Source organism: Oryctolagus cuniculus, chromosome 12 (assembly GCF_964237555.1).
Source record: "Oryctolagus cuniculus chromosome 12, mOryCun1.1, whole genome shotgun sequence".
NCBI classification, from domain to species: Eukaryota; Metazoa; Chordata; class Mammalia; order Lagomorpha; family Leporidae; genus Oryctolagus; species Oryctolagus cuniculus.
This window is the reverse complement of record NC_091443.1, coordinates 116,953,529-116,961,508: the sequence shown is the minus strand read 5'-3', so window position 1 is coordinate 116,961,508 and position 7,980 is coordinate 116,953,529. Positions and strand designations below refer to the sequence as shown.

Sequence of the window (7,980 nt, the reverse complement as noted above, 5' to 3'; positions counted from 1 at the left end):
AAAGGCAGGCAAGGGATAAGAGTTAAAACTTTGGCAAGGGTCAGTGGCTGTCCATGGCATGTGGTAGCTCTGGAGACTGTCATGATACTTTAAAATAAAGTGGCTTTTGTGGCTTTTTGTCTTTTTTGGTATTGTAGACATATGCTGTTTAATATTACCCAAATTTAAACTTTCTGCAAAAAAAATTTGAAGCAAATTTGAGACAGCATCCCTAAGGAAAAAGTCATTTGCTATAAAATTTTAAGGATACCCAAAGCAAGACCCCAGTTGAGATTCATCAGCATGAACTTGAGAGCTTTTGTCCACTGTTCCTCAGAATTGAACTGGGTTTTGATAGAATAGGAGCCACCACTGCCTCTTGTGTCTTCAGTCTTGCCTTTCTCCACATTCTTCCTTATGGAAGACAAAAACATGTCTCGCCCTTTTCAACCTCTTCTTTAAACTCCTGCATGCAGTTCAGGAAAGCCACCATTGCATGGTTAAACTTTTTGTCACAGAAAAACCACAACCCCCCAGAACAGTATAATGGCAGCTCCTTAGATTTGTCTGTCAGAGAATCCAGATATGAATAATTTCCATAGGGTACCAGTCAATACCTCTGAAATTTCAGACCCATCTTATTGTCCAGGGCATGAAGCAGCAATACCATCTGGCCCAAAGCAGCATTAATCTCATTCCATTCCACAGGAACACTGGACAGGCAGCACAGCTTGCAGTTATGGATTGTGCCGAAGAGTCTAGTGTGCCAGATATGGAAGGTCGTGTTGAAGACATTGGTCTTCAGCTTGTCCAGCTGCATCTGGGCATAAGACATCTGGTTTTCTACACTTTTCAGCTCTTTATCCAGCTCCAGCTGCTGTCATTTTTTAAAATATTTATTTATTTGAAAGTCAGAGTTACATAGAAAGAGAAGGAGAGGAGAGAGAGAGAGAGAGAGAGAGAGAGAGAGAGAGAGAGAGAGGGAGAGAGAGAGAGAGAGGTCTTCCATCCATTGGTTTACTCCCCAATTGGCTGCAACACCCAGAGCTGAGCCAATCCAAAGCCAGGAGCCAGGAACTTCTTCCAGGTCTCCCATGTGGGTGCAGGGGCCCAAGGACTTGGGCCATCTTCTACTGCCCTCCCAGGCCCTAGAAGAGAGCTAGATTAGAAGTAGAGCAGCCAGGTCTCAATCCAGTGCCCATATGGGATTCCTGTGCTTCAGACCAGAGCATTAACCTTCTGTGCCACAGCACTGCCCCCTGTTATTATTTACATTCATTGTATTTTGTCTGATACTCAACTTCCTCCTGATCCAGTCTCTCAGCCTCAGCCTAGACCTTCTCCAGATTTTCTGCCACTATTTTGTGGTTTGTTCCACATCTTCCAGTTCCTGGATTAGCCTTTCCTCCTCCAAGGCTAGCTCCCTTATCCCCTTCTGCAACTGTTCCCTGTCATCCTCATTCATCTGCTCTAAGATCTCCAAACAACATTAGTTCTGACACTCACTGTCAGTGACATGAAGCTGAGTGTCCAGCTGGTCTGAGAATCTGTGCATTCCACACAAAGTGAGTGATCCACACCTGTCTGGCCTGAAATGATGTCAAAAAGGTCCCCAGTGACCTCCAGTCTTGGGCTGAGGTTCTCCTTGGTGCCGCCATCGGTTGCCTTCCCATCAGAGTGAAGCTCTTGGCACTTTCTGTAGCCATCATAATGGCTGGGGGGATGAATCTGCTAGACACCATCCTGGTGAGTTTCAATAAATGCTTCCTCTCCTGAGTTAGCTTCTTCCTCTTGGGTATCTCCTGGTTTGACCTGGGCTGTGGCAAGTAATGGAGCTGTGAGTTCCTGGATGGCAACCTGGTCCAGGATCTTGAAGCTCGTGTCCAGCTTAAGAGGCTGGCTGCAGCGCTAGCACACAAAGCTCACCTGAATGGTGCTGGTGGGCATCTTGGACCCCATCCACATCTTGGGGCCCTAGAGCCAGCCATTCAGATTCAGTCAATTGTGGGGAGGACCATAGCCTCCGGTCAGCCCAGAACAAGGCCTCCTGAATCGCCATTGCCCAAACTTTATCTCTGAAGAGAACATTTAAATATTGATTAATATAATTTATCCCTTTATGCAATTATACATTTTATTTTTTGTCATATCTAGGAAATCTTTGCCTAATTTTATTTTATTTTTGGCAGAGAGAGTGGACAGTGAGAGAGACAGAGAGAAAGGTCTTCCTTTTGCCATTGGTTTACCCTCCAATGGCTGCTGCAGCTGGCGCGCTGTGGCCAGCGCATCACGCTGATCCGAAGCCAGGAGTCAGGTGCTTCTCCTGGTCTCCCATGGGGTGCAAGGCCCAAGCACTTGGGTCATCCTCCACTGCACTCCTGGGCTACAGCAGAGAGCTGGCCTGGAAGAGGGGCAACCGGAACAGAATCTGGCACCCCAACCGGGACTAGAACCCGGTGTGCCGGCGCTGCAAGGCAGAAGATTAGCCTATTGAGCCGCGGCACCGGCCAAGCCTAATTTAAAGTCACAAAAGTTTTATTCTATGATTTTTTTCCTTCAAGAATTATAGTTTTCATACTGCAGTTAGATATGTCGTGAATTTTTTACATTTTTGTTAGTGGAAATTTCTTTTGGAAATTATATTGCGCCAGCACCATATTGAAAAGACTATACTTTCTCCCCTGCATTGCAATTGTGACTCTGTAGAAAACCTGTTCACCGTTTGTGTTTCGAACTTTTATAGATCTTCTTTTGTGTCCATTCTTCTGACCTTCTGTATGACATCATCACACTTTAGTATAAATTTATAATTCTTGTAGTCATTTCTCTGATTTTATTATTTTTTTCAGAGTTATTCTCCTATGAGTTGATATCAACATGTTACTTTTAAAAATAATCAGATTGCTTGCTGGGAAGGGGATTGAGATTGTGTTGAGTCTATAATGTTAAGATAAATCCTGAGATTTTTTTTTGAGTAAAATGTCTCTCTCCACTTAGAAATATTTAATTTCATATGAATATTAAGTTGTTTTTGTAGGTCTGTCAATATTTCATCAGATGTATATTTTATATTTTAAATGAAATAGTGGTGATTCTAAAATTTTGATTTTTTATTGCTGGTATATAGAAATTTATTTTACTTTTCTGTATTGATTTTGTATCTTCTAGTTTTACTAAACTCACTTTTTGCTCATTACAATTTTGGCTTATGCATCAGAATTTTTGTGTAGCCCAAAGGTTGTCAGTTGTTTCCTTTTTTTTTTTTTTTTTTTTTTTTTTTTACAGGCAGAGTGGACAATGAGAGAGAGAGACAGAGAGAAAGGTCTTCCTTTTGCCATTGGTTCACCCTCCAATGGCTGCCGCGGCCAGCGTGCTGCAGCCGGTGCACCACGCTGATCCAATGGCAGGAGCCAGGTGCTTCTCCTGGTCTCCCATGGGGTGCAGGGCCCAAGCACTTGGGCCATCCTCCACTGCACTCCCTGGCCACAGCAGAGAGCTGGCCTGGAAGAGGGGGCAACCGGGACAGCATCCGGCGCCCTGACTGGGACTAGATCCCGGTGTGCTGGTGCCGCTAGGTGGAGGATTAGCCTAGTGAGCTGCGGTGCTGGCCCAGTTGTTTCCTTTCTCAAATTATTGTCTTACTAATGATAGTAAATATTTCTGATTTGTAACAATACAATTATTGTGACAACTTTTTATCACTTTAGTATTAAAGCATCCATAGATAAGTAAATTGATGAGCATATCTGTGTTTCAATAAAACTTTGTTACTAAAGCCTGAAGCTGGCCTACAAATGAGTTTGAAGATGGAGAATTCACACCCCTATTATGTGGTCATTGTTGTAAGTAGAGATCCTCAATACTTCCTTTCAACTTGACTGCTTTTATTTATTTTTATTGCCTCAGCATACTGACTAGAATCTTAACTACAATGTTGAATAACAGTAGTGAAAACAAATTACTATCTTGTTTCTGATATTAAAGGTAAAGTATTTTAATTTCTGTCATTAATTATGTTTTCTGGAGTTTGTTATCCATGCTCTTTCTTATGCTGATGAAGTCCTCTTGTATTTTTAGTTTCCTGAGATTTGTGAAGTCAGGAAAGATTGTTAACTTTGTCAAATGCCTCTATCCACTGAGGCGTTATAGGGACTGGACACCCCTACACAGCCATGGATAGACTATGAAAGCTGCCTCAGGTCTTGGTAAGGGCGGAAAACAGTGACAGGAACTCAGATTCCATCTTGAGACCTACCTTTACTCTGACTGAAGTTATCCCATCTCACAGACACTCACCTGCATGTTCATGCCATGAAACAGGATGAGGTATTTAATGCTGACAGCCCACATGAGCCAAGTCTCACCTACCTTAGCCACAGAAAATTTTTTCACAAAAAGCTCATGTGTTCAGAACCTTAAACAAAGACCCCCTGCCTAGCAACCATATGTCACAATGTGGGCCAAAGATGTTTTGCCCTTTGGAATGCAGGCTAAGGGTCAAGTGTACAGTCAAGTGTACATCTGTGACTGTAGACCCAAGTAGGGGGTGCAGTCCTAAAGCAGGAACCTTTGCATGTCTCCCACAAAAACAAAACAAAACAAAACAAAACAAAACGAAACACATCCCATGGAGAGTGGTAAAGTATAAAATTGAAAGCTCAAAAACAGGCTCACTCTTCTGATAATGAACTCCCAGCTTTGAGCCCCTCCTCTCTCTCAGGAGTCTGTACTCCTTTCTACACAATAAATCCACTTTTGCTTTGCACATCTTGGACTCAGCCCATTATTTCTATACTGAGAGAGAGTCCTGGACCAGGGTATCTGGCATCCCCCAGAGGAGCGAAACAATAGTAACCCTGCAGTTTTTCTCTTTCATATTATTAATACCATAATAAAATTTATTGTTGTGTTATTGTTAAACAAGCCCTGCATTCCTGGAATATATCCCATTTGTTTAGACATTTATTTAGTTTATTTATTGAATTTGATGTCCTAAATTTTTTTTTAAACTTTTATTTAATGCATATAATTTTCCAAAGTATGACTTATGGATTACAATGGCTTCCCCCCCATACCGTCCCTCCCACCCACAACCCTCCCCTTTCCCACTCCCTCTCCCCTTCCATTCACATCAAGATTCATTTTCGATTATCTTAATATACAGAAGATCAGCTTAGTATACATTAAGTATGGATTTCAACAGTTTGCTCCCACACAGAAACATAAAGTGAAAAATAATAGATGATTTTTTTTTAAATGATGATGAAATCAGAGCAGACCTATTGTCATGTTTAATCCCAGTGAGAGTCAAGTTGGGAATTGATAATTTCTTTTTTTTTTTTTTTTACAGAGGATCAGTTTAGTATGCATTAAGTAAGGATTTCAACAGTTTGCACCCCCATAGAAACACAAAGTGAAATATATTGTTTGAGTACTCGTTATAGCATTAAATCTCAATGTACAGCACATTAAGGATAGAGATCCTACATGAGGAGTAAGTGCACAGTGACTCCTGTTGTTGACTTTACCAATTGACACTCCTGTCTATGGCATCAGTAATCTCCCTATGCTCCAGTCATGAGTTGCCAAGGCTATGGAAGCCCTCTGAGTTCTCCAACTCTTATCTTGTTTAGACAAGGTCATAGTCAAAGTGGAGGTTCTCTCCTCCCTTCAGAGAAAGGTACCTCCTTCTTTGATGACCTGTTCTTTCCACTGGGATCTCACTCGCAGAGATCTTTTGCCAGAGTGTCTTGGCTTTCCATGCCTGAAATACTCTCATGAGCTTTTCAGCCAGCTCCGAATGCCTTTAGGGCTGATTCTGAGGCCAGAGTGCTATTTATGATGTCCTAAATTTTTAACACATCTTATCTTTAGTGATATCTTAGGTTGAGGAAGGTACAGAGATTTTCCAAAATTAACTGCTCCCATAGTGGCATAATCACTCCTCTTATTAATATAAACCTCACTAGTGGTTTATATTATTATATTAATAAACCTCAAATCCATAATTGACATTAGGATTTTGTATTGTAAACTTTATGAATTCATGCAAAGTTATAATAATGTGTATCTATCATTTTATTATACAGCATTTCATTACCCTAAAATCTTGTCTGCCTAGTCATCCATTTCTTCCCTCTACAATCCTGTCAACAACTGATCTTTTTACTAGATTCATGATTGTGCCATTCTGAAATGTTACATAGTGATGACCACGTATAATTGTTCACATCAACTTCTTTTACTTGGTAATATACCAAAGATTCCTCTGTGTGTTTTCATGATTTGTTAGCTCATTTCCTTTTAGCAATAAACTATTTTTTGTATGATACAGCACAGTTCACTCATACATTCACCTATATGAGAATATCTTCATTATTTCAAAATTTGTTTGTATTTTTACATTATTGCTCATGAGGAAATTTGATTTCTTCAATATCTGTGTTTGTTTTTACAGGATAATATTTTCATTATAGAATTAGTTCAGATGTGTTCCTCCTCATCTTTTGAAAAGCACGTAGAATTATATAATTTCTTTCTAAAATATTTGAAAGGATGCATCAGTGTGGATATCTGGGCCAGGTGATGCTTTCTAGGAAGATTTGTAACTCTGACTGTATTTTGCTTTATAGAAATAGGTTAATACAGGTGGTGAGTTTCTTCTTGACTGAGTTTATCTTTCAAGGAACTTGTCTATTTTATTTATGTTAGCATGTTTCCTCTTGAACATCTCTATTATTAATATCTCAAGAATTTGTACTAATATAACTATTTTCTTCATTCATAATTTGTGCATTTCACTTGATTCGATTTCTGTCTCAGTTATGGGTCTGTTTAGGTTTTCTGTGTCTTCATAGTTCCATTTAGGTAGGTTTTATGTGTCCCGGAATCTATTCATTTCTGATAATTTCCCAGTTTGTTGGCATACAATTCTTTGTAGTAATTTCTGAAGTCTCTTTTTATTTGTATGGTGTCTGTTGTTATATTTGCTTTTTAATTTCTAATTTTATTGATTTTGGTCTTCTCTCTCCTTTTTTTTTTTGACAGGCAGAGTGGACAGTGAGAGAGAGAGACAGAGAGAAAGGTCTTCCTTTTGCCGTTGGTTCACCCTCCAATGGCCACCGTGGCTTCTCCTGGTCTCCCATGCGGGTGCAGGGCCCAAGCACTTGGGCCATCCTCCACTGCACTCCCTGGCCACAGCAGAGAGCTGGCCTGGAAGAGGGGCAACTGGGACAGAATCCAGCGCCCTGACCGGGACTAGAACCCGGTGTGCCAGTGCCGCAAGGCGGAGGATTAGCCTAGTGAGCCGCGGCGCCGGCTTCTCCTTTTTTTTGGTTACTTGGGTCACTGGTGTGTCAATTGTGTTTATTTTTTCAAAAAACCAGCTCTTTGTTTTGCTGATCATTCATAATTTTTTTGGATTCCATTTTGTTAAATTCTTCTCTAATTTTAATTATTTCCCTCCTCCTACTAGTTTTAGGTTTGGTTTGCCATAGATTTCTAGATCCTTGAGATGCATTGATAGCTCATTTATTTGGCACTTTTTCAATTTCTTGATGTAGGCACTTATTGCTATAAACTTTCCTCTTACCACTGCTTTTACTGTATCCAATTAGGTTTGATATTTTGTGTGGTTATCTTCGTTTGCTTCCAGAAAGTTTTTGACTTCTTCTATAACCCACTGTTCATTCAGGAGTACGTTGTTCAGTCTCCATGTTTTTGCATATTCTCTAGGGATTGTTGAGTTGCTAATTTCCAGCTTCATTCCATTGTGGTCTGAGAAGATGCAAGGCATGATTTTGATTTTTTTGAATTTACTGAGACTTGCTTTATGGCCTAGCATGTGGTCAATCCTAGAGAAAGTTCCATGCACTGCTGAGAAGAATGTAAATTCTTCAAGTGTAGGATGAAAAGTTCTGTTATACGCCGGTGCCATGGATCACTTGGCTAATCCTCAAACACCAGCACCCTGGGTTCTAGTCCCGGTTGGGGCACTGGATT

At 40.6% G+C, this 7,980-nt stretch overlaps 1 pseudogene; it reads right to left on the bottom strand.

Annotated features, from left to right (window-relative positions):
* Positions 1 to 223: 223 nt before the first annotated feature.
* On the bottom strand, positions 224 to 3,243 carry LOC138844780 (beclin-1-like; annotated as a pseudogene).
* Between the last annotated feature and the right edge of the window lie 4,737 nt (positions 3,244 to 7,980).